Below are 27,155 nucleotides of genomic sequence, written 5' to 3'. Positions count from 1 at the left end.
GACATGATTTGAAAAAAAAAAGACATGATTTGCCTTGTGGCCTCATATCCTGGTTTATTCTATCTTCTTGAACTAAAGTGTTGGGCTTTGATATTGAGGCTAAGCAGGTTAATAAAGGTCAGCAGTCAAGAAATTTGCACTATTTTCTTTTTTAAAGGAGTTACATGATAGAGGGCAAAGAATATGTGGAAGAACAATCTTGACTTAAATTGGCTGTGTATATATTTTGAATTGGAAAAAATCTATACCCTTATGTGGGTAGCTGCTTTTGGATGATGTCATTCTTCTAGGCAGCACCCTTGTGCCTGTTATGTGAGCTTCATATACCAGACTGAATAACAACAGATGTGTTTTCTCTGTTTCAATTTTTACAGCACATCTATTTTCAGAAGGCAGGAAGTGGGGACTTGGGGGGCCTTTGGACAGTCATATCTTCAAGTATTTTAATTTCATCTGACCACTCCTAATCCACTGCATGAATTTGCAGCCAGTGGGCGAGACAAACATGAAAGAAATGAAACACAAATAAATATCTTGTTCAGGCTCAAAGTTCAGTCTCGGGCCATCAACAGAGCTAAAATAAATAGAAATGACTCCAGAACACTTTGAAAATTAACATTGGTCTTAACTCAGTAACTTTCGAGGGAGTGGAAGAGTGAGAATCGGATTACTGAGCTCCAGGATGATTAGCATATCTTTCTAAACATCCCAAATGCATGTATCTCTCTTCACCAAGTCCATGCTTTATGGTCCTGCTTTCTTTCTTTCTTCCCCTCCATCTCACACCCCTTCAAACACAAGTCCACCATGCCCGTTCTCTGCCCTTTATTCCACCCACCCTGGTCTTTTCATCTGTAGAGCAATGCTCTCTGCTCCTGCTGGCTGCCATTCTCTTAGACACTTCCTACACAGTTCAGCCCAACAGAGGTCTGTTAGCTGACTGGGTCATTAAAGAATCTTCCCTTCCTCAAAGGAGGATTTCAAATATTTGGATTTGTTTTTGTTTTAAGATTTGATTTATTTATTTGGGAGAGAGTGCAGTGAGTGATGAGAGAGAGAGAGAGAGAGAGAGCTGAGGCAGGGGGAGAGGCAGAGGGAGAGGGAGAAGCAGACTCCTGCGGAGCAGGGAGCCCAACGTGGGGCTCAATCCCAAGACCCTGGGATCATGAGCTGAGCTGAAGGCAGACGTTTCATCAACTGAGGCACCCCTCAAGTATTTGTTATACAATAATATCTTAGCCCTGTCAGACAAGAATGATAACAGTTTCAATTATGATAAGTACAATTGCGTTATCTTAACTCTCTTGGTGCTTTTTTTTTTTTTTTAATGTGGAAGCAAAGATGAAAGGTAAAAAAGATGATTAATCATTTTGGAAGCAGATAGATCTCTTTGCTGAACTGGTCATACAGTCTTCTCTCTGGGTCAAAATCTCACATGTTAGGAGTTTCCATCACGTTCACCTGATGGTAAAGAAAAGGCAAATGGACCCTATGGTCTCTACAGTCTCCCTCTGTTTTTCCCAACTTTTGTGAACTAAAAATTTGAACTGAGGTCATGGTTTTATACATGCTCTTATAATGAGAAAAGGTATAAAAAGTCATGATTCTCCTATCCTTGAAGATACGGGAACTATAGCAGCCATGACCAGGCACATGTGGGGAGCATTCATTTCCTTTTGGTGTTCTAGGTGCAACCTGAGTGAGATGAGTCTGTGGTCAGGCCTGGGCCTGTGGTTGCAGATAGATAAGCCCTCTCCAAAGTTGATTGCTCAGCTCTGCTAACGAAAGCAACTCTGGCTAGCAGCAGTCATGTATAGTCAGAGAGAGGGTTCAATGGCACCTTAGTTTCATGATGTATATATATTTAATTACATAAATAATACATGGATGCTTTCCCTTTGTAAAATATTTGGACAGTATGCAAGATTGTAGAGCCATAAGTGAAAGTTCTCTTTCTTTCTCCCTCATCTCATCGTATTCCCTTCCCTGGAGGTAACCAATGTGCTGCTCTGATATGACTCCTACCAACACAACACATACTCAAATAGTTTCTCCTCTACCTTACTAGTAATCAAAGAGACGCAAGTGAAAACGATTGTCAAGGGCTACCTTGTTTCTTCTCATATTTTCTTTGCTGGAAATGAATGGAAACATCTAGAGTTGGTTAGGACTTGGGGAAAGGATTGTAATTTGGAGCAATTGTTCTGGAAGTTAATTTGGTCATGTAAATGAATTTAGACTTTTTATCAGTTAGGGTCAGAGTCAGTTAGAAGATTGAAAGTTCACAGGTTAGGGGCACCTGGGTGGCTTATTTGATTAAGTGGCTGCTTTTGGCTCAGATAATTATCTCAGCCTCTGGGATTGAGCCCCATACTGGGCTGCCTGCTTAGCAGGGGTCTACTTCTCTCTCTCTCTCTCTCTGCCCTCCCCACTCATGTGCACTCATATGCATGCACACTCGCATGCTGTCTCTCTCAAATAAGTAAATAAAATCGTAAAAAAAAGTGCACAGGTTATTTGAACAGAGAGATTTAATCAAAAGAAGTGTTAACTAGCAAAAGTGGTGAAATATCCCAAAAGGATCCAGAAGTAGCATGTGCAGAAACCATTACATCTAGGTTAAGGAAGAACTAGGAGGTTGCCCCATCCCCAACTCAAGGTTGAGATTTAAATCTCTTTGGAGATCAGGTGTCTAACATTGGAAAACCTTGCCATTGGTGGCAAAGAAATCATATATTAGGCCATATTCATATGCAGACATGTCCATGGGATGGCGAGAAAGTGCCTGAGGCCATGGCCAGAGCTGCTTAGAAACAATGACTGGTGGTGGGGGAGTGTGTAGTTGGAGCTGGTCTGAAGACTGTAGGGCTCTCATGTTGCATTAGAAAATTGAGGACTGGGACCCAGAAAGGAAGTGTCTTCCTGCCACTACTGCCTTGCCCAGTGCCCTCCATCAACAAAGCCTATTATGTGCTAACCTGTAGCCGAGAAAGGTTTGCAGGATCTATGCAGCTCCAGTGTCACAAAGCAGGGGAAAGAAGGTTCAGTTTGGAACTGAGAGACAAGAAATTGACTGGCACAGATTCTGACCTCTGAATTCTGTTTTTTTTTAAATGTAAGGGGACAATTAAAAGTGTACATAAGTATTTAGCAAAAGAATGATTATTGGAGTATAAAGAAAAAAAAGGGAAACAAGCTCAATGTTCAAACACTGAAATTATCATCTATAAGATAAAGACATATTCATTTATAATCCTGAAAGATGTTTATATTATTAGGTTAAAAAGTATGTTAATCACAACTTTTATATAGTGACCCATTAAAATATTTATACATATATTTCCATGTATTTATAAGAAATCTTTGAAAGGTTTGGTATCTTATTCATCAACTCTTTGGTACAATATCTGGCTCCTAACTGTTGTTTACTAAATATTTACTGAACTGATATATTTTTGTGTCCTGGCGCTGGTATAACAAATTGCCACATGCTTGGCAGCTTAAAATATTGGAAATTTATTCCCACAATTCTGGACACCAGATATCTGAAATCAAGGGCTATACTCCCTCTGAGGTTCTAGAGGTTCCTTGTCTTTTCCAGCTTCTAAATGCTCCCAAATTCCTTGGCCTGGGTGGTATCTCTCCACTCTCTGCCTCTGCCTTCACATGGCCTGCTCCTCTGCTCACATGGTTTTCCTCTCTTATAGGAACAATCATCTTTGGAGTTAGAGCCTGCCAGATAATCTAGGATGATTTCATTTTGAGACCCTTAATGTAATTACATTGGCAAAGAACCCTTTTTCATGTGAAGTCCCATTCACAGGCTCTGGGCAGATTTATGTTTTGAAGGAGTGGTGAGCACCATTCAGCCTACTAGATATATGAATGAATATATAATAACATTTTACAGTGGTTTCCTTGGGTGGTAGGGTTTATGAATACTTTGAATTTCTCCTCCTCCTCCTCCTCCTCCTCCTTCTTCCTCTTCTTTCTTCCCTTACCAGTATTTTATGACTTTTATGCAAACATCTTTATATTACTTTTAAAATAAAAGGAAAGTGAAAAATAATTAGCATATGAAAAATGAGGAACTATATTGAGAAGTCCTGATTTCATCATCTTCAAGATATGGCTGGACCCATGGTCCACAAAATCCCAAACAGCTGTACCCACCTAGAGAAGGAAGCAGTAGGAGCAAATAAAGAAGCTCAGGAGGAGGGCAGATTCATCACAGGAGAGTTGTGTTCATTTATGCTCCAGGGCAAACCTAAAGAGCTCCCTGCTGAAATCCACATCTAGCTTCCTGGGCATCTGAGTTGAACAAACTTGTGGTCTGTGCAACACTCACCATCTAGAGCCACAGACCAAGTCTGGAGTTTCCCTGCATTGTTCTATTTTAGGGCAGGCTTCCTCTACTCTTTTTCTCCTTGTTCTCATGCTCTGATTCATTGATGAATTCCTAGGAAGATGTTGCTCCATTAAAATAGGAAGGTCTGTGATGTTGAAAGGCATTTTAAAAAGCTTTCACCTTTTACTGAGAGAGACAATCTTTCCAAAAAGAAAGAAAGGAAAACAAGTGAGTTTGGGCGTAATTACCTTTTTATTTCTTTTAAGGCTGTGGATGTTTTATTTCTAGCCTCTTTTGAAAACTAATCTTTTTCTTTTTCTTCTTCTTTTTTTTGTTCGTAAGCTTAAAGTTTAAAGCTAGCCTAAAACATGGTTATCAAATACTGAACTCAAGATTCTAAGTGTCTTCCGAGTATGAGATTACTTTTTAAAAACCAGGTTAATTAAAAATAATAGTCACCTATTAATGTAAAGAAAAGGAGAGCATTTTTTATTGACCTTTAAGAGTCATCGTCTGAGTTCAGACTGACACTTAGTAGTGACATTAACATGCTGAGATGTCAGTTCACATGAATGAATAATAATGAATGAATGAATACTCAAAATGTAAGAACAGATCATGCTTTTTTCTCAAAATCAAAATATTTTTATTTTATGTGCAAAGAGTTAGCATTAAAGTAGGTATTTTGGATAATGGTAGTAAGTATATATCTTGGATGACCCGTTCAAGGAAATTCCCTTAATCCAACTTAATGAAACCGTATCCTTCTCCTACCAGTGCAAATACTGGTGGCTCATATTGAGACCATATTTCCAGATCAGACTGTGCTGATTTGAGCAGATGTGACAAAAATGAGGACCCTAGCTGAATTTTCTCTGCTTCAGTAGAGCTGCTGGTGACCCATCTTGCTTTCTCAGAAGTAATGAGGCAAAAAGATTCTAGGATACTAGACACTAAGAAAAACTAGGACAGTTTTTCTGTTAAGGGCCAGATAGTAAATATTTTAGGATTTGTAGGCGAGGTGGTTTCTGATGCTATGGTTTAACTCTGCCACTGTAGGAAAGCAGCCACCGATGATACATAAACTAAGGAACATGGAGCATTTATTGGAACACTCCAATAAAACTTTATTTACAAGACCAGGTGGTGGGCCAGATTTACTCCATGGGTGGTAGTTTGTTGACCCCTGAAAGAGAACCTCAGAGTTCTAATATTGTAGCTACCAGAGGTCTCTAATATTGGTATTAGTGGCTCTCCAGAATCGGAGTTAGCAGATTTTTATCTGCTCTGTTGTTTCCTTGCAAGAAGGAAATGCCAACATATTGGCAGATCCATGTGCTTTTTTTGGAAGATAAATTTGGGTTAAATGACGATTGACACAAAAAGAAGAATGAGAAAATGAGCCTCTGTATTTCTGTAAATAAATAAATCTTTTCAGTTAATTCTATTGGCAATACTTTTGGCCATTATAATCTGGGAGCAGGTTTAACACTTGTCTTATAAATTCATCTTATTGTTATTAAAATTTTTTAAAAAATTGAACTCACAACCCTGAGTTCAAGACCTGAGCCAAGATCATGAGTCAGATGCTCAACTGACTGAGCCATCCAGGTTCCCTATAAGTTCACCTTATTATATAAAGCTTTTGCCATACTGAGTTATGTATTGAATGATGGTGGTTTATGCCATAATATAGCTGAATTGGGAAAATAATAAGTAATGACAAACACAGGGGATTTACATGAATTACCTTATTTATCCTTATTCACTTTTTCCTACATAGTATTTTGATTGCAAGATAAAACTGAACAGGAAAGTAAGATAATAGAAACGGGTGATATTTTGGAGGGATTGTTGATGGAATATGGTTATATTCTGGGTGAAAAGTGATTAAAAAAAAAAAAAGAAACAAAACAAAACAAAATAAAACCCAGGGAGGACTGAGCACATCCATTAGAAAGTGAATCCTTTTGAGTAAGAATACTTGTAGCTGGTAGCTTTAGTTAGTTGAGGAAATCCCTAACTTCCTGCGTCTTCACTTTGAAATTGGATGATTTAATGTTCATTCACCCAAATCAAATAATCCATGTTAACTCATGTAGCCTTTTAATATCTTTTGCACCAGTTGGATTCTCTGGGATGCTGAAATGCAGAGGTAGGAATGCAAAAGATTTACTGCCCAGAGGGAGCCATCGACTGTGATGCAGATCCAATGGTTTCTGCTCTGTTCTCTGCTCTGGTGAAGAGCTCTGTAGCAAAGACTGCCTGTTAAGGGCATTCTGTGTTGGTGGGAATTTTGTGCAATGTATTGCTCAGTCGTTGGCAGGACTGCCCTAAGAAATGGTCTTGGCTACCTCTGCCTTGCTCGGTTAATGGCCTTAGAAGCTGAGATAGAGCCAACAGCTGGAGGCTGTCAACCAGCCATACTCCTTGCAGCTAGGAGTGAGTCCTTTCTTAAAGGGAGGGTCTTCCAATTTTGACACATTCTTCTAATTTTCTGACTCTCAGGTCTCATTAGCTGACTTGTCTTTCTCTGCCCTTCGCAATGAGGTTCCCAGAAATCTCTGCTCATTTCTCTCTTTATGCTATAGACTGTTTCTGGAAGATTTCTTCCACATACTCTCATATGGCTTGTTATTATCACCCATGCCAGGGATTACCTATACATTTGTAATAATTTGGTGTAACAATAGAATTACAGTTGGGAGCATAAAACACAAAACCCAAATAACAATGGTTTAACTGTGAAATGAATTTGGATATTCTCAGTCCAGAGGTGGAATCGTGGCTCCCTGACCAGAAAGCCAGAATCCTTCTATTTTTCTACCCTGAAATCCTAATGTATGGCTTCCATATTCAAGATCACATCATGGTCAAATTGGCTGGTGGAGCTCCAGCTACCATATCCTTGATTTAAGCAGAAGAAAAATGGGAGAGTGGAAGAGCAGAGAGAGCCTACCTCCCATGTGAGTCATCCAAATTTAAGTGGTTTTCCAGGAAGCCCCTTACAACATTCCTATTTACATCTTGGGTTACACCATTGTCACATGGCTGCATCTAGCTACCAGGAAAGCTAGAAATGTAGTGGATTTTTTGTTTTTAATTCTAGCCTCTGCAAGAGAGAAGAGGATTGAAAATGGATTTTGAGGATCTATATCCACAGTATCTTTCACACTCCCAAATAGGTGTTTCTTCTTCTTCTTCTTTTTTTTTTTTTTAAAGATTTTATTTATTTATTCATGAGAGGCAGAGAGAGAGGCAGAGACACAGGCAGAGGGAGAAGCAGGCTCCCTGCAGGGAGCCAGATGCAGGACTTGATCCCCCATTGCCAGTCCGGAGATCACGCCCTGAGCTGAAGGCAGATGCTCAACCGCTGAGCCACCCAGGTGTCCCCAAATAAGTGTTTCCTGATCATATGTTTCTTCTGAGTTAAAAACATGTATTCTTCTGTTTCCTAGACATTCCCACCTAGATGTCCCAAAGGTAACTTAATTTTGAATATGTGCTAGACTGAACTCCATTCTATTGACCCACAATAATGATTATGTTTTTTTCCTATATAACTATGCCACTGACTACTTGGTCATCCAAAATCTCTCATTTCATACTCTTCTTTTCTCCTTTCTTTCCACATTCAACCTGTCTCATAGTCTTGTGAATGCTTTTCTAATTATTTTTTAAATATATCTTTTCTCCCATTACCACTGCCAGGATCTTGGTTTAGGACCTCATTATTTTTTTGGCTAGAGGATTTTTATACTGCTTTATTCATCTCAGTTTTGAACCTTCTGATCCATTCTTCATGCTGTTGCTGAAGCTGTTTTTGCAAAATGTAATCTGATCATATCGCTCCACAGCTTAAAATCTTACATTGTCTACACAATAAAGGCTAAATGCTTTAGAAAGGCATGTCTCATGGTCTGATGACTACTTTCACTTTGGCTTTATCTCTGGCCACTTCCTGTTGTACATCCTGTGTCTCATCCATGTTGTTTTATGCCTATATGCCATTGTGAAATACCTAGCATAGCTAAGAGATAAACCCCCTAGAAACATAAGTCTTAAGCTCTGTCTTTCCTGTCATCACAATACACCCCCCGCCCCCCACCCTGGGAGCTCAAGGTTAAATCTCATGTTCTTCTAATGAAGCTCAAAGGGGTTCTTAATCTTTATTAAGATTAAAAAAGGCTGGCTGATTTTAGGGAAAGATGATGAGTTTGTATTTCAACATGTTGCATTAAGCTGGTGATCTGAAATCCAAATGGAAACATCTAGAGTCAGGAGATCCTGGAGGTGGGAGACGCATTTGGAGATAAGGATTTTGATGAGGTCAGCATAGACTTCACAATATATTCTGTGAGTATGGATGAGGTAGAGAGTTTTGAAGGAATGTTTTAGTGTATTTGGCTGCAAATAACACAAATACAGATAATAGCTGTTTGCTTACATCTAGATCTGTTATTATTCAGGCATGTGGGTAGTTGCTGCCTTGTCTTGGCAGTTCTTTGATGTCGAGGGATGGTCTTGACTTCTGTCCTCTTCTCTTGCCCTTCCGTCATGGTGGCAGGATGACATTGCTCAATGGTTAATGTTCTCATATGACAATATCCCAAGAAAGAAGGGATGAGCAGGAAGAAATGGTTTTCTCCTTATGTATCTCTTTATTAGGAAATAAAAGATTTCCCAGAACACCTCAGAGGACTTCCCCTCATCATTAATCAGAAATGGGCCACATACCTGTCCCTCCACCAATCACTGTTAAATGGGAACAGTTTGCCATGGTTGGGTTGAACACCCTGTTCTGTTAGTGAGACAGCAAGTGAGAACAGCAACCGTAAGTCCTTGCCAGAGTCTACCAAGACCCAGGACTGGATCATAGTTTTGAGAGAATAAACATGAAACTAGACGAGAAAAAGATAGGGAAATAGGCTGATGGTGTTGGTCACTCTTAACATAAAAAAGGGAGTCAGGAAATGGTCAACAGTGTCAAATGCAGTGAGAAGTCAAGAAGAAGGACAGAACAATGATTGAAGAAAATGACATGCAGAAATTGTTGGTGAACTTTAAGAGCAATGTCTTCCGTTGAATGTTTGGGTTGGAAGCAGAAAGTCATGGAGTTAATTGAGCAATCCAATGACGTGGACATACAGGTAGAAAGCATATAATGATGTCAGATTTTTTATGGAGAATGGAAGGCAGGTGAGAAGGGAAGGCAGGTAGAGGTGGGCATCAAATACAGTGAAAAGTGAAAGGTTTTTCACAACAGGGAGATCTGGGTTCATGGATAGGTGGGTGAGAAAGAGTCACTGACAAAAAGGAAACACAAAACATGTAAGAAATGAAGAAAAAGTGATGTCCCGGAGGCTACAGAGGGTAGGAGTAAAAGCTCACTTTTTAGAAGAAGAGGAGCACATAATCAGGGGCTGGAGGGAAGGATGACAAAAGCTTGTGGATATTTTAAGATGATGACAAAAGAAATACAAAAGCTTAAAATGGATCTTAGAGAAGCAGGAGATTTGGTCATCTCTGGAACTTACGGAGGAATAAAAGTGGAGAGTAGATAGAAGGAAGAAATGGGTTAGAAGTGATGGATTGAGGAGAGAGGAGATCTGGAACATGAAGAGCTGGGAACATTTTACAGTTCTAGAACAGAAACTAAAATAAGAAGAAGAAAAAAAAACTCCTGGGAAATTAAATTTGATGACCGAAGGGAAAAGGAAGCCAGAAACCTATAAATTTCCCTGCGAAGGGAAGGATTTATAGATGAAGAAAAATTTGATGTGGAAAATCCATTTTTGGCTTTTCCCAGCCTCCTGCTGTTTGTGAAATAACAAATAATGTTTCTCAAACCCCAAATGTTTCAATTTCCTCAGTTGAAAGATGCCATGTTACCGTGATACTATTTATAAAGTGAGGCTTTGTTTGTTCAATCTTACTCAGGATGACAAAGCTGAAAATAAGTCTCTGGGACAGAATTCAAGTCAGTTAAATCAAGGACACATATAAGGTACACATCGTCTGTACCAGACACGAGGCTTTGAGATGACCTAAAATATAATACCCGTTAACCCGCCTTAATTGGAAAGAGTTAAAAAATAAGCATAAAAATCAAACAGATGGAGATGAAAATATCACCTTACACATAAACCACTGTGTTGGAGGGCATGGGTTAATCTGGCTGGTAGGCTTGTTTACACTCCCCTGGATCAAACTTGCATCTCTCCCCCAAACTGGAGGCCTTCTTTGCTGGAATGGCCCTGCTGCAATAAACTATCTGGATGGTCAAGAAGACATGAAAATTCAGTGAGAATACAGGTAAACAATAGGTGGGTGTTTCCTCAAACTGAGAACGAGCCAGCTCAGATGCTTTTGCCAAACTCATGAATCCGGGAAGTCATCTTCTCCTTCCCTGGAGGGAGAGTCTTGGAGGGGGGAAAGAGAGTCCTGAGTCCTATTAATGTCCTTTCCACGGAATGCATTTTAAGTATCCCTCCCAAAACAAGGCACTGTGTCAGGCCCAGAAGTCCAAGGGGGCTATAAAGATAAATAAGACATATTCCCAGGGTTTAAGAACTTACAATGTAGCCCGAGAGAGACGAAATAGCCCAATGGATGGACAGAAAACACAGAGACTCAATAGCGTAGGGCGGATGGTATTCAGTGTACAGGGAGAGAAAAGGGGAAGATGGAAGTTGAGAGGACCCAGAAGGTAGAGGCCCTCCCTCACAAGCTGTATTAAGGAGTTTGGTCTTTATGAGAGAGGACATAAGAAAGCATGGGAAGCTTCTGAGCAGAGGAGTGAATACGCAGGTTGGAGAGTGTATGATGGGCAAGAATGGAGGACAGGCTCAGGGTGAGAGGCAATGAGAACTCGAACAAGGCACGAATCAAGAGAAACATTGGAGATAGAAACTACAGTGGATGGCTGGCTGTGGGGTATCAACAAACATGGGGCAGGCAAAGTATCTTTCAAGGCAAAGCAGGGAAATGAGGAGAAGACAATGATGAGTTTGCTTTTGTATAATTGAGTTGGATAGGTTGGAAAGATCTGCACTTTTCCAGAAGGGAGTTAGAAATAAACAAAGAAACACACGTGGACAACAATAAATAAATAAGCATTTACCATATGGCGAGCCCTGTCCTAGTTACTGGAGACACTACTGGAGCAGTAAAGATGTCAGATCTTGTCCTTGTCCTCACATAGCTTATGGTTGATCCATGCCATTCCCGTCTGTGAGTGGTGGCCCCTTGACCCTCCTTCAAACTGTTAGCCAGGCATTTAGGGGACTCTCCAAGCAGATGGGCCCAGAAACCAGTGTATGCCCTGCAGTTGCCACATTGCCCTGTCCTGCCCACAATCCTCCGCTCTAGCTCACTTGCTCATGCTATTCCCATGGTCCAAAAACCCTGTGCTCATAAAGGATCAGTGTCACAGGCAAGGTGCGACTCTGGACAGGGCTTTGTCTGTATGCTGTGTGTCTCCTGTGCTGGCCAAGTTTCACGTTTTCTGTCTGGACTCTCACAACTCATGGTTTTCTCTCTTGATGGAGTTCCAAGGGACCCAGTGCGGGGGGGGGGGGGGGGTGGGCAGTACACAGACATTGTTCCATTCTCCTTCATGCTTCCTTTAGCACTCCTTTGGTTCATTTCCCAAATTTCCTCTTTCAAATGCCTGCTACAAATAGAGGAAGCTCCCACGCATATGAAAGGAGACAACAGAGTATGTATGTGTGTATATGTGTGCATTTGTGTATGCGTGTACATGTGTATATATGTGCATGTGTGTATGTATGCGTGCATATACATGCAGTGTGTGCATGCACGTGCATTTGTGTAGGTGCACATGTATGCGTATATGTGGGCACACGTGTATATGTGCACATGTGTGTGCATGTGTACAGGCATACATGTGTATATATGTATGTGCATGTGAATGTGTGTGCACACGAGCATATGTGTATGTGTTTGTATGTGTTTGTATGTCCATGTGCAGGCATGTGTACATGTGCATGTGTGTATGTGCATGTGTGCATGTGTATGCATGTGGATACCTGTATGTGTGTAAATTCATGTAGACAGTACATATCATGTACACAAGTGTGCATACGAACATGTATGCACATATATGTATATGTGCACGTGCATATGTGTGTACACGTGTATATACGCACATGTGCATATATGTATGTGCATGTCTCTGTGTGTATGTGTAAATATGTATGCGTATATGTGTATGTATGTGGCTATCTGTATTATGTGCATATATGTGTGCATGTGTGTATATGTGCGTGTGTGTGTGTGTGTATGCATATCTCTTTATCCTAGCAGTAGGCAGATCAAAATACTTTGCTACTTAAGTAATTGCAAAAAGTTTAATGACTGAGGTGTGAAGGGAGGTAGGGGAACTGAGGAGGCCGACCAGAGGGACACTACAAGACTCCTGGACTTTGGAGTCCTAAAGTTCTTAGTGTCTTAGTAACTCTTTCCTACCACCCTAGGCCCAAAGAAATACCTAGGAGTTCTGTTATTTAATGGTCAGATCCAAAACACTAAGTATTCAGGTCCTAATGATTTGGTAGCTGTTTTTTTTTTACACACATAAATAGAAAACATTTTATTTTATTCTTAAAATCTACTATAAAATAGTTTTAAAGAGGTCCTCTTCAAAATAGTTTTAAATTTGGGATCCTAAAGTTCTTAGTGTCTTAGTAACTCTTTCCTACCACCCTAGGCCCAAAGAAATACCTAGGAGTTCTGTTATTTAATGGTCAGATCCAAAACACTAAGTATTCAGGTCCTAATGATTTGGTAGCTGTTTTTTTTTAATACACATAAATAGAAAACATTTTATTTTATTCTTAAAAACTATTATAATCAACCCTTGAGCAATATGGGTTTGAGCTGTAGGAGTCCTTTTATACACGTTTTTTTTTTTCAATAAGTACAATACTGTAAATGTATTTTTTCTTTCTTATGATTTTCTTAAATTTTTTACCTAGCTTACTTTATTGTAATAATACATTATATAATACGTATAACATATAAAATATGTGCTGTTTATGTTATTGGGAAAGCTTCTGGTCAACAGTAGGTCATTGGTGGTTAAGTTTTTGGAGAATCAGAAGTTGTATGCAGACTTTTGACTGCACAGGGGGTAGGTGCCTCTCACCCTATGTTGTTCAAGAGTCACTTGTCTTCGCTAAAGACATGTGTATGCCTGTTGAGCTGCACAGTCTTTCGAACCTTGGAATCAGATTGGACACAGTCACCCTCATGAACCTTTTCCACATTGATTTCCATGTGGTGGTACTTCCCTTTGTAAATCATATCAATGGCCCCAAATCTAACTTCTTGCAAATTTGATGTCCCTGAAAGGATCTAATGTGGAAACTGCAAAATACCTTGAACTGGGAATTCTCTGTCCAACAGACATCAACCATCATTGGATTTCCCTTGAAATTTGAGGTTCTTCCTGTAAGTTCATCACAGTGCCCTGGGGCACCTTGATCCATTAGTGCAGGGGGATCAAGGAACAAAAGTGAACCAAGACACTAATAATGAGAAGGAATAGTCCAGGCAAAGGCGTGCTTGTTGCAACCTTGCAAAGAGGGCAATGTTTTGTGAGAAAGTCTCGTTCATGAAGGAATGTGGTGAGTTTGAGCACCTTATCTGCATTTTAAGCTACTTATCCTATTTGATTTTATATATAAATATATATATCCTTGGTAATTATAGTATAATTATATATTATAATATATACATTATATATGTTTTATGTTATATAAAGTATTAGTACATATATATGTGTGTATATATATAGTATACATATGAATATATACTCATATCCAATTTTTTTCTCACTGCCGTGGGGGATGAATAAGACCGCTCACTGGGCATGAGCCATAGAGGGTGTTCAGCTGAGGCTGGGAATCTTGGATTTGTAGCAGAACCAATTGGCGTGGTTTTAGAATTTCCTCCAGTCGTATTTGGCAGTCTGGGAACAGGAATGGAGAAAATAGATGGTTGGCTTTATTCAGCGTGAGGAATTGGCAAAATAGATGTAGCAGAAAGTCAAGGGGTCTGAGGATGTGAAGATTTAGAAAGTTCACTGACTGTCTCAACCTCAAAACCTGATTTACACAATACTTTGGGGGAGATATTGTTGGCAGGGAGGCCCTTCGTGGCTCTTCATTCCTGGTTTGCAAATCCTGTGATGATGTGCCTGGATATAGATCTCTTCGCTTCTGATGCTGGGCCACTAGTATGGTCTTTCACGTGAGAAGTTGTATTTTTATACTTGCTGTTTTCTGTCTGGAACTAGAACTCATGTTCCTATTATTTGTCTGTTAGACCTTCTGGACTGATCTTTTCTTTCATGTCTCTTCCCTCTCCACCTAATATTTTTTGACTCCTTGTTTTTGTTTGTTTTCTTTCTGGGAAAGACACGAGGATGAACTTTATCTTCAAGTTCATCCATGGAGATTTTTGTTTGGGGTATTCTGTATTTACTTCTTTGCTCCCTGACAAATAAATTCGTGTTTTATGGGTACATTACCTTCTCATATCTCTCAAAGGATGTTATTTAGCATTTAAAAAATCCTTCACTCTGTTTTTCTTCCTTCCTTTCTCTCTCTCTCTTCTATTCTCTATAACTTCCTTCCTTCCATCTTTCCTTCCTTCCTTCCCTCCCTCCCTCCTTTCCCCATCTTCTCTTCATTCCCTTTGTCTCTGTCTCTTGGTCTCTGTCCTCCTTCTCCTTCTCCCTTTTTTCTTAATTAGCCCAAGTTCTGGGCATATTGAGAAGGCCAAAAAGTAAGGTAAATGTGAGATCAAACGAATTATTAAACTCTCAAAAGCTCAGGAAGGAATGTGGCTTTGATCGAGAGCCAAGTGGGCTTGATTGAACCTCAGAACTGTAGACTTCTGTACTCAGTCATAGGCAATGGTGGATCGAGTCAGGCCTCGTCTCATGGTAAGACATCCATCGGGGAAGAGCAGGAGACAACATTCTCTCTGTTGGACAGACTCCCCTCCAAAAGGAAAGAGTGGAGTTGAATAAAGGCTGGCCAATATTTTTCCCTTGATTACCATCCCTGCTCTGTAGGAGGAGCGAGTGAGAGATTGGAAGAGGCCAAGAGTGTGTCACCTCCAAAGGGAAGGAGACACCAGAGCTTGGTAACTTTCCCTGCTAATATCTCCTTGAAGCTAACATCTCCTTGGAGCAGAGGATCATTGCCTGGCTTCTGGCGTTCTGTACCCAGGAGCAGGTGGAGCAGGTGAAGGTGTTGACTGTTATGAATATTGACTTCCATCTTATACTCCGAATTACTCCTCGTGTCCCCTCCCACATTCTGTGATATCAGGTGTCCCCAGTTTCTGAGTCTTTCTGAGGTCCTCTCCCCAACCTTCTACTTTTGTTCATGGCCTTGTGCCCTGTTAAATAAGTTAGCCCTCCTGCCTGCTTTCCATTCTGCACAACTTTGTTGCTCTCTCCCTCATGGATATTCCTTCTCCTAGAGTCTCTGTCCTGGAGAATTTATATTTTTATTCCTTTTCTGTGTAAAGAGGTACACAAAAGCAAAAGCTCTGGATTCTTACACTCACTTTGCCACAAATTAACTCTATGACTCTGGACACTTGTTATAAGGTTTAAATCTTATAATGCATGTAAAATACTCAGATCCATAATCTACACAGTGATAAATATTAGTTATCATCATCATAACCTCATTGTCTTCTTCATAGGGTTTTGGGAAGGGTAGGATACAAATGTGAGTGTTTTATCACCATCTTTGTAGGCGACCTTCATAGTTTTCACTTTCATTGGTATTTCATTCAGATTGCCATTTCCATGAAGGGAGGGTCCATGTTTCTCTTACCGTTTACTGTACCCATTGCACTTGGCATGCCACATAGTATATAGCCCGTGTTCAGGCAATAGTTGTGGGCGGATTACTAAAAACACATTCGTAATTCTCCTTGTAGGAGGCAATACTGTGCAGGACATGAGAATAGGGGATTTTGAATCACCCTTGTTGAGTTTTAATTATTGCTGAGTCATTCACTGGTTATATAATCTTGGACATGTTCTTAATTTGTCCAATTCTTGATCTCTCCACCTGTAAAATGAGGATAAAAATAGTGCCTGTCTCAGGGCTAATATGAGGACTAAAAAAAAAAAATCAATTGTGTAAAGCACTTAGCATAATGCCTGGCACATGGTCATCGTTCGATAAATATGAGCTGCTATTATTGTTGTTATTCTAATTGTTTGTTTTCTACATGCCAGTCACAGGGCTAGGCACATGTAGATGCATCATTTATTGAGTGCCTACAGTTTGTTATTTCCTGTACCATAGTACCATAGTACCTAGTAGTTAAGAGTGTGGTTTCTAGAGTCCGATGGCCTGGGTTTGAATTCAGGCCTCAGGTGGATAATTTTGAGTGAGTTATTTAAGCCTCACTATCAATGTTTGGAGAATGAGGGTAGTCAAGAGTGAACCGCCTAAAGCCCTCAGCACATAATAAGCTCTTAACACATAGTGCATGCTCAGTAAATGCTAGCTATGTTGGTGATGCCGGTGACAGTGATGATTGTGAGGAAGATGACTGCAATAATTATGAGGATGACAAGAATGATGGTAGTGACAACAATGATGTCAATGGCGATGTTGATCATGATGCCAGTGACAAGGATGCCTATCCCGTCTTGAGCAGTGCTAGAGAGTAGAGGGGTTGCATATCCATCTGTCTTCCTGATTGTGTGACCTTGGAAAAGCTACCTTCTGTCCTTAAATTTCAGCATCCTCGTTCATAAAAACAGCAACTATTCCATGGGGCCATTGGGAAGTTCGAATGGGACACTATAATCGTTAATTCCAGGATGCTTATTGTTCATAGCTTAACATCTCTGCAACCAGGGATGCATCTTGCAATTCCTGCCAGATAAGTGAGTATAAGTTCGATATTTATGGAGCAAGTATTCATCATTGAGGAAATGACCACAATGCTATATTTTTTTCTTGAGAAACAATGAGTGGTTCATTAGATCTAAGGAAGATATTCATGAGTAGATAAAGCCCCATTATTTATTTATTTCTCCTGAATTGTGTGCAGGAGGCTTCTTATCCCATGCCAAGTAATGCAATTGAAAGCAGGAGAAATTGTGAAATTCCACAGACCCAGATGAAAGACATTTCAAAGCAACGAGAAGCTGTTGTGATTGATTGTGACAAGATCAAGACAGCATCAACATCAAAACTTGCAGAACGGGTGCCAGTGTTAAAAGAATAGCCCAGAGGAGAATCACTGCTAGCATGAAGGGTGATTTCGTGTGGAAAAATATGGTTATTGACGACTCCGATTTGAAAACCAATGTAGAACATTCAGACTTTGAATGTTTGATTTGTCTTATATTTCTTTTCTCATTATGACACACCGTGATCTAGAGTAAACAATCACTAAATTGTAAGTCTAAAGCAGCTCTTTCAGTAGGTAGACAATGAAAATTCATCTCATAATTTTATTGCCAACGTCTTATTTACTTTTAACAGGTATAGAAAATAATGGTATGTCCTTTGGTTGATGGCATTTTAGATTTGATAAAAAATAGTAATACAGAATTCTCTGCACCATGCCATAGTTACTTTATTTATTTTTGTCCCATTTTTCCTTAGTAAAATTTACCAAAACTTAGAAAAAAAAATATATTCCTGTGATAGCTAGTCTTCAAGAGGCTCCCCAGTGATTCCTGCCTCCTGGCTTTCCTGCCCTTAAGTGATCCTCTTCCACACTGAATAGGGCTTGCTTGTGTGGCTAATAAGACATCTCAGAAATGGTAGAGCATGGCTTCATAGGAGAGGTCATTCAAACATTGCTGAGTCTGTCTTACTGTCCTAGATCACTCACTCTGGGGGAAACCAGCTGCTGTGTCATTAGACAGTCCTAAGCAGCAGGTATAACGATGAGGAAACGAGCCCCTTTGCCAACAGGCACAGTGGTTATAAATATTTATGTAATTGGTATCGTTCTCTTTGTGTTTCTATAACCTACTTTTTAATATAACAATCTTGAGAATCTCTTTCCATGTTAATACATAGACACCATGCAAAGTACTCTTTTGTATGTATCTGCCATATTTTGCTTATCTAATCCTGTACTAATGGACTTTTAAGTGACTTCTAATTTTTCTCCACTGCAAAGTGTGCAGCCATAAATATTCTTATCTAATTGCTAGACTCAAGACTGCTAGTTAAAAGGTGTGCTCATCTACATTCTGATGCGTGTCGGCAAGCCACCCTCCAGAAGTCTGGCCCACCACTGTTTTATTTTTATGTAATAAAATTGATCTGTTTGTGTTTTGAGTTCTGTTACTTCAAAGCTCAGTAGACTATTTGTTTCAAAGACGTGGCATAACTTTGTGTCATTTTTCTATAATTCTCCTAAAAAGATAAAACTTTAACTGGGACATACAGACTTTTGATTCCTTGCTTTATTAGAAATAAAGTGACATCTTTTCTTCTAGGGTCAGGTGGTTGAGGAAGGGTTTGTTTTGGATAAATCTATATTCACTATTCTTATTTCCACAAGTGATTCATGATTCATTCTTGGGATAAATGCAAAAGCAAACACACAGAAAGAGATAAATAAAAAAACTCATGTTCTTTAACCATCATCCAATCCACCCCGGGGTTAACTTGTCTTATGACTTTGGTTTGTACCCTTCCATTCATTTGCTTTTGTATTCACTTATATAACAGGTGTGTATACCTGTGTATAACAGGTGTGTATAAAACACGTAGATTTGTTGTGTGTTGGCTTTAAACTAAATGTGATCATTATATATATTCTACAGATTTCCATCCAATACAATGACATGGTGGCCTCTCTATGTCAATTTCTTTCTTCTTACCTAGGCTTTGTTTGACTTTAATGATGTCCCTTAACTGATATGGAGTATCTCATAACACGGATGTACCATCATTTATTTAACCATTTCCAGTTGATGGACATTTAGGATGTTCCGCTCTTTAAAAAGAGGATGTAGTCAGCAACTTTGTATACATGTCTCTTTTGGGGACTCTTTCTCTAGGAAAGATAATAGAAGTGGAATTATTTTGTTAAAGGAGAAGCATATGTGAAATATAGTTTGATTTAGATCAGTGTTTCTCCACCATTTTTTTCATTATCACCCCCTTTGAAGAGAAAATTAAGTTAGACAAAATTAGTACATTAATTAATTAAGGTCAAAACAAATTTCTCCCTGATGAGAAAAATCAAGCGCTAAACAATAAAATTTTGTGGGGGTACAGTTGAACATTGTAGTATCTAAGATATTTCTTGCCTCCAGGAATAATTTTTTGCCCCTTTGATGGCAATGTTGCCACCACCGAGAATGCACGATTTGGATAAACACAAACTAAAAAGTTTTTTGTTGGCTGAACCTGTCGAAAAGACATCTCTTTTTTTTGGGAGGGCTGTGACGCCCCATTTAAGTCTTGAACTCTTGTGGCAGTTAGCACTTGTGGCTGGCCAGAACCCTCAAAAAATATTTGCTAAATTGCACCAAACGTTGACAGCACAACGTTGGAGAAGGTTATCACGTGTGCCCTGAAGCAGAGCAGAGACACGCTGCGACATTGTCCTCATTCTTCAGCCATTAATTGATATTGTCAAGTTTCTCTAGACTATCACTAGATAATTCACAGAGGAAAAACAAGAAATAATTGAGCTAGAGGCTGTCACTCCGGGGAGCTTGCTCACACATTCCTTTTGTAGTAGCTTTGCCTGTTTAAGGAGAATGGAATCTGGCTCAGGAGGCTCGTTCTTTGAAATGTGCTTTGTGACAAGTAGGATGGCAGGAAAACCAAGGCAGTTGCTTTGGTTATGTGAGAAAAACCTTGACGGCTTTGAAAGAAATTGGGGCCTTCAGCATTGCAAGACTGCAAAATGAAAGCCATGACATTTAGAAATAATTACTTCTAGCTCTGTAGTAGGAACCTAACAATCATACTGATGTGAAAGGAGGGGGGTGCTCTAACCGGTCACAGGAACAAGACAGAAGTCATTAGCAGGGAGGCTGGAAATGGGGACGCAGACACAGCTGTGATCCCCGTGCTGTGTGTGTGTGTGTGTGTGTGTGGTGCTGGCAGGAGGTGGGCTAAGGAGACTTGTGCCTCTGTACTTCGAAAAAGCTGTGTTCTAATCTTTCTGCCCTGCACTGGCTGTGTTATCTTGGGCAAAGCCCTTGGCGACTCTGGTCCCCAGCTGAGCTGGAGGAGCCAAAAGCCAAAAGGTTTTGCTCAAATCACTTGGGTGGAGAGATTTAATGTCAAAACATTTAGAACTGCAGCTGAGAGCTAATAAAATGCTAATGTCGGAACAAGGAGGCTTCCTGGAGTTGTAAGGAACGTTTTTTATGCATGTGTGAATGTTTTTATTTTCCATAGTTATGGTTTCACTTTAATGTGGATCGGAAAAAAAATACAAGCACATCAAACCACGGATTTCATAGACAGTATTTATTGCTTAGGATGTAGCTTTTAAAAGACGAATTCGTTGTAAATTGATTTAAGGAAAAATAATATGTAAGGGTTGTATATGGAAATGATCTTTTTTGTTAAAAAAAAAAAGGAGCGAAGACGTTTCTGGAATGAATAAAGTTTGGGAGCAGTGATTTATGCCTTTCTTAGTTGCAACTGGCTACACTACCCACCATTTAGTGTGCACCTGTCAGAAGTGGTTAAAATCATTCACTGTGTCTTCTGTCGCTGAGAAGGAAGAACATGGAAGGAATTTCCAAGATAATGTCAGCACCTTTGTTAGGGATCCCAAATGCAAAACTTCTTAAAAATAGTAAAAGCTGCCATCTATTGGGGACCCACTCTTCTGAGCGCTATTCTAAATATTTTATGTATGCGGTTTCATTGAATCCTTATAACAACCCTACGAAGTAAATTCCATTATTATTACCATTGTCCCCATTTTACAGATGAGGAAATTGAGGCCCAGAGAGCACGTTGCTTAAGGGTCGGAGCTAATAAGTAAAGAGGGCAGGATTTGAACCCAGGCACACGCACTCCAGAGCCTGCCCTGTTCTCCACACTCATTATATGATTCCACACAACTCCCACCATGGGAAATCCCTCCTGCTGGAGCAGTTGGGGGCCTCAGTTTCTTTTTTTAAAGACTTTATACATTTTAGAGAAGTTTTAGGTTTAAAGCAAGCAGAGAGGAAGGCATAGAGATTTCGTATATATCCCCTGCCGCTCCCCCAACGCATGGCCTCTCCACATCACTCCCTTGAGAGGTATGTGTGTTACACCTGATGAACACACACAGACACCTCATCATCACCCAGAATGCACAATTTACCTTAGGGTGCACTGTTGGTGTTGTGTGTTTATGGGTTTGGACAAATGTGTAATGATGCGTACCCCTCATTATAATATTATACAGGCTATTTTCACTGTCTTCAAAATCGTCTCGGGAGATCTTTGTTCTGCCTTGAGGTGGGGCCCAAGATCCAGCATTTCTAACAAGCTCCCAGGCGATCTTGTTCCTGCAGGTTCTTAGACCATACTTCGAATAGAAAGAATCTTTTGTTTTTGCAGGAGGCATGGTTCTTGTCCTTTCTTCCACTGTCTCCATGGCATCAGCTGAGGTCAGCATGTGCATGAAGTTGGATACAAATTTATGGCAGTGAAACGGGATATTTGGCAATAGGAGGGGATCCAGATTCAGCACATCTGTGTCTATGGATTCTCCATTCCTTCATTTGTTGGCTAAAAAGGAAACATATTTAGAGTCTCCCAAGAGAAACCAAGCAATGGCCTCAGATCCATAGGGCACAAAGGCATGGTCCTCTTTTTAGGGGAAGAAGGTTCCTAATACATTTGGAGAGGGTTCAGCCTTGGTCTTGGGCTGCAAACTGGTTTTTAACTTTATGTAACATTTTGGCCCTTTTCCTAAGTAGAAGTGTTTCGAAATTGTTTGACGTCCCTGCTCTGGGATGTCTATAAAGAGACAAATTGTCCTTTCATATGAGCTGACTTGGCAGGAAAGCATGTCCTGTCTCTCTTGCTGTCCAGAAATCTCCTAAACTTGTGGCCTGTGACCTCTTCCTTTTGATTTTTTCCCCAAGGTTTGCTTTGAGACTAGAGTCTGCCAGTAACGCTCTCCTGGTTTGCATTCAATTGTAGAAATTGTCCTAGGTGTAACTCTCAGCCCAGAAGCCTCAGTGTATGAGAAAAACAACTTATATTTTTGAAATTCAGTCTAATTTCCATTTCAAGCCCCCATTTCACCAGGGTGGGAAACATTTGATTGCAGGTAACTTGGTATTTCTTCCCACTCTAGGATTGTATTTAAATTTAGGGGAACTTGGGCAGCCCCGGTGGCTTAGTCGTTTAGCACTGCCTTCAGCCCAGGGCGTGATCCTGGAGACCGGGGATCGAGTCCCACATCGGGCTCCCTGCACAAAGCCTGCTTCTCCCTCTGCCTGTGTCTGTACCTCTCACTCTCTCTCTCTCTCTCTTTCTGTGTCTTTAATGAATAAATAAATAAAACCTTAAAAAAATAAATTTGGGGAACTAGATGACTGATGATCTTAGCTACTCTTTAGTGTACTCTTTTTATAAGAGTGTTGGATGAGACATCTGCCACCCATTCTGGTCCTCCCTCATTGGCCTGAGCATGTCACCATAGAGACTTCCTTGTTTCCATCTGTATGTCTCTTCCATGGCTTTACTTGTATTCAAGATTTCCAACAAATATTTTATCTAAGCCGAGAGTCCTTTCTAGGCCTAAGCTTTTAAAACATAGGAGCCAGGAAAAGATGATTTTTTTCCCCTCAACTTCTCTTTGTTTACATCATCCCCTGAACCAATAAGCATAAAGTAATTTTGCTGTGAAAAAAATGGAAGAAGGGCCAAAAAAGAGAGAGCAGAGGTTAATGTTTGAAATAGATGACCTTACTACAAAATGTAATGTCATGCAATTTGTGTAGATCTAGGTGTAGCTGAATGTCATGCAATTTGTGTAGATCTAGGTGTAGCTGAATGTCATGCAATTTGTGTAGATCTAGGTGTGTGTGTGTGTTTTTACTCTTTTCCCACCCTGTATGTGTTTTAATGATACCATCATTCCTCTAAAAGCTGGTTCTCATATTTGTCCCTCTCTTTTCACCTTCACCCATTGTCTGATGAAGAGGTATGGAGTCCCACTTGGAGGGGGATCCAAGAGTTGGAGAAGGAAGGAGGATAATAGAGCACACCTGAGAATTTTGCAGGGTCATAATTGGAAAATGTGGCTTATACAGATTGGCCTATCCTATGTGAGTTTGTAGTTAGAAGAGATAAACTAATGGTAATTAATCAGTGATTGAGATAATACTAGCAGCAAGTTTGCTTTACTGTGTATTATAGGATGGTGGTTAAGGATATTGGCTTTGGAGTGAAAAAACCTACATTTACCTTCTGGCTCTGGCACTTCCTATATCGTTGACTTTGGGCAAACTTCTCCAAACCTTGCCAATTTTTTCAAACGGGGATAATAGGAGAATATGGTAGGACTGTTTGAATGAGGTTCTGCAATGCATGCTAGGAGCTTGTAATGAATGCCTGGCCTTTTGCAAGCACGGAATAAATGGTAACATCATATAATCATACAAATAGGGTTGGTTCTCTGAAAATTTCCTCCTTTTAGTTATCTTCCAGAAGGTCCTTTGTTTGGTTCTTATTTATGAATATGGAAAAAAACCTAAGAGGGACAAAGATCTCTATTTAACTATGCTTAAGGCCTGAAAGTAGGCATAGTCACTGATGTAGGTTTACCATCATTCGTCCTGCCATAGAAATTATGGTGCTAACACACTTCATTTTGAGCATGTTGATTTAGAAAACCTATGGCCCTGGTTTCAATATACAAGACTTGACGCAACTTGTGAAGTATTCCCAAATGCTTGTGGGAAGACTGGGTTACGTCATGCTTGTGGAATCACAGCTGGAATCATATCCAAAAAGTAAGACATATGGGTTGTAGTTGGCAAAGGAAAAGATATTTTCACCCTAAACACGCAGCCCATTTACATTAATTGAAGCTGAATATTTACAAACTGCAGAGTTCTAGGCAGGTTTCTGAAAGCTCATGTGCAGGGACCGGTAAAATTTCTAGTGCTCTAACCTGAGTCTTATCATTACAGGGTTCATAAATATGGATAAATCTTGGTCGGTTGTCACTAGCATGCTTTCTGGGCCTCTACTCCAAATTTGTGGACTCCTTTTATCCAGGAGCCTAAGCTTGGAAATGACAAACATTTATCAACCTCTGAGCTCCAACAGAGATTGGTTGCTATTATGTCATCCCGCTGATCTCTTGGGATGTCTCCGTGGAGCTGCTCTTCCCATGTATAGACCCTCCTCCACCATTTATATGTTCCTTTCATCCTTTCTTCCACCTTTGTTTTTTTCTTTCTAGCCTGTTCTTCGACAAAACAAAATAAACATCATAGAAATTGACCAATATCATCTGGTACGACAAAAGTCATATCTTTGTGTAGTAGTATAATAAAATTTACCTCTTTCCAAAATTACTTCTTGATTTAAAGTTTCCTCTGACTTCTGTTGTTTCCTCTCTGAGGACTCTAGAAAGAATTTAGATTTCTTGTTCTGCCTCCACTGATCTAACTAGAAGACAAACGTATCTGTCTCTGTATGTTGTAAAGGACGCACGGGGGAAGAATGATGCAGGGAATTTTGTTTCTCAGCAAATGTGTGAATAAATTTTAATTCATATTGATTGTATAAATACCACCACCACTACTACTACTGTTACTACATTGGGGGGTTTAAAATACACTTAGAATTAAAATAAAGAACAATAACAATATAAGTAGGAATGAGATAAATGGAGTTCCAGTTTCTAAGTTTTTTGTATTATCCAGAAAGAGGGTAAGGGCATCAATTAACATTATTCTTTGATAAGTCAAGGATGTGTATTGTAATTTCTGGGATATACTAAAAGAATGGCTAATTTGTGTACAGCTTCCATGTTAACATGTTAATTAGAAAAAAGAATAATTAGGAAAAAGCCACTTAAAACAAATAAGGAAAGACCAAAAAAAAAAAAAAAAAAAAAAGAACAAGGACCAGATAGGACAAATAGAAAGCATATGGTGGTAAATGCTGGTAGTTTTATCTAGATGACAGTATACTTGCTATTGTTATGGGCTGAATTCTTTCTCTGCAAAATTTATATGTTGAAGTTCTACCCCCAGTATCGAAGAATGTGACTGTATTTGGAGATAGGGTCTTAAAGAGGTAATTAAGGTCAAAGTGGGCTCTAATCCAATATGATTGGTCTACTGAAAGAAGAAGAGATTAAGATTCAGACATACACAGAGACAAAAGGAGGATATCTATCCATAAGCCAAGGAATGGCAGTTCTCAGAAGAAATAGACTCTTCTAACACCTTGATCTTGGACTTCTAGCTTCCAGAACTGTGAGAAAATACATTTCTGTCTTTAAACAATCTAATCTGTGGTACTTTGTTCTGACAGTCCTGGTAAACCAATACAACTATCTAGATATATCATTTTTTACATTAAATATAAATGAAGTATATGCTCCAATGAAAAGATGTAGACTGTTAAGTTAGAGTTAAAGAAAACCCATCTATACACTGGTTACAAGAGACACATGACCTTGTTTAACCTTAATTACCTTTCTGTATCAAAAATAAGAGAATATAGGGCACCTGGGTGGCTCAGTTGGTTAAATATCCGATTCTTGATTTCAGGGTCAGGAGATGGAGTCCACGTTGGGCTCTGCACTGGGCATGGAGCCTGCTTGAAATTTTCTCTATCCCTCTACCCTGCCCCCCTTGCTCTCTCTCTCTCTCAAAAAAAAAAAAAATACGGAGAGATTAAAGTGTGAAAAAAACATATATCAAGCAAACTTTAGCCAAAAGAAAATTTGGTATAGCTATGAAAAGATTAAAAGATATTGATTTTATGACAAAAATATTAGTTGAGATAGAGAACATTTCATAATAAAGAAAGTTCAATTCACCAAGACAATATAAGAATTCTAAGTATGTATTCAATAATATGTCATCAAAATACATAAAGCAGTACGATTTTCATGATAAAAAATAAAAGATAATGCAGTTGAAAAAAACTATAAGGCAAATATGGACAGGACCACAATAGTATGGGAAGATTTTAGCACATCTGTCTTAGTGGCTGATAAAATAAGTGAATAAAGAAAACCAGTTAAAATCTACAAAGTTTGAGTAACACAATCAATAAATTTGATCTAAGGACATGTAGGAAACGTGTAGGCAACTAAAGAACACACATTAGTTCCAAGCACACAATAAAAATTGTATGTGGAAACATAAAGGAAGTCTCATCAAATTCAAGAGTGCAAATCAATGTTAGACTTCTAAATAAAATTCAATAAAGTTGAAAATCAACAACAAATGATGCCAGAATAACTAGACATACATATAAAAAAGTGAGCCCCACCCTGTATATCACCTCAAACATAAAAATTAACTCAAAGTAGATCTTAGACCTAAAGGTAAAAACTAAAACTATGAAATTCTAGAAGATTCCATCGGAGAAAATCCTCATGGCCTTAAGGTAAGCAAAGATTTCTTATGATAAAAACAGGCACTGATCATAAAATAAGTTAATATATTGGACTTCATCAAAATTTAAAACTTTTAATTCAAAAGACAATGTTAAGAAAATGGAGAGGCAGACCATAGACTCAGAAAAATATTTGCAATACATATATATATGAC

Source organism: Vulpes vulpes, chromosome 2 (genome assembly GCF_048418805.1).
Source record: "Vulpes vulpes isolate BD-2025 chromosome 2, VulVul3, whole genome shotgun sequence".
Lineage (NCBI taxonomy): Eukaryota > Metazoa > Chordata > Mammalia > Carnivora > Canidae > Vulpes > Vulpes vulpes.
Note: the sequence above shows the minus strand (reverse complement) of the source record.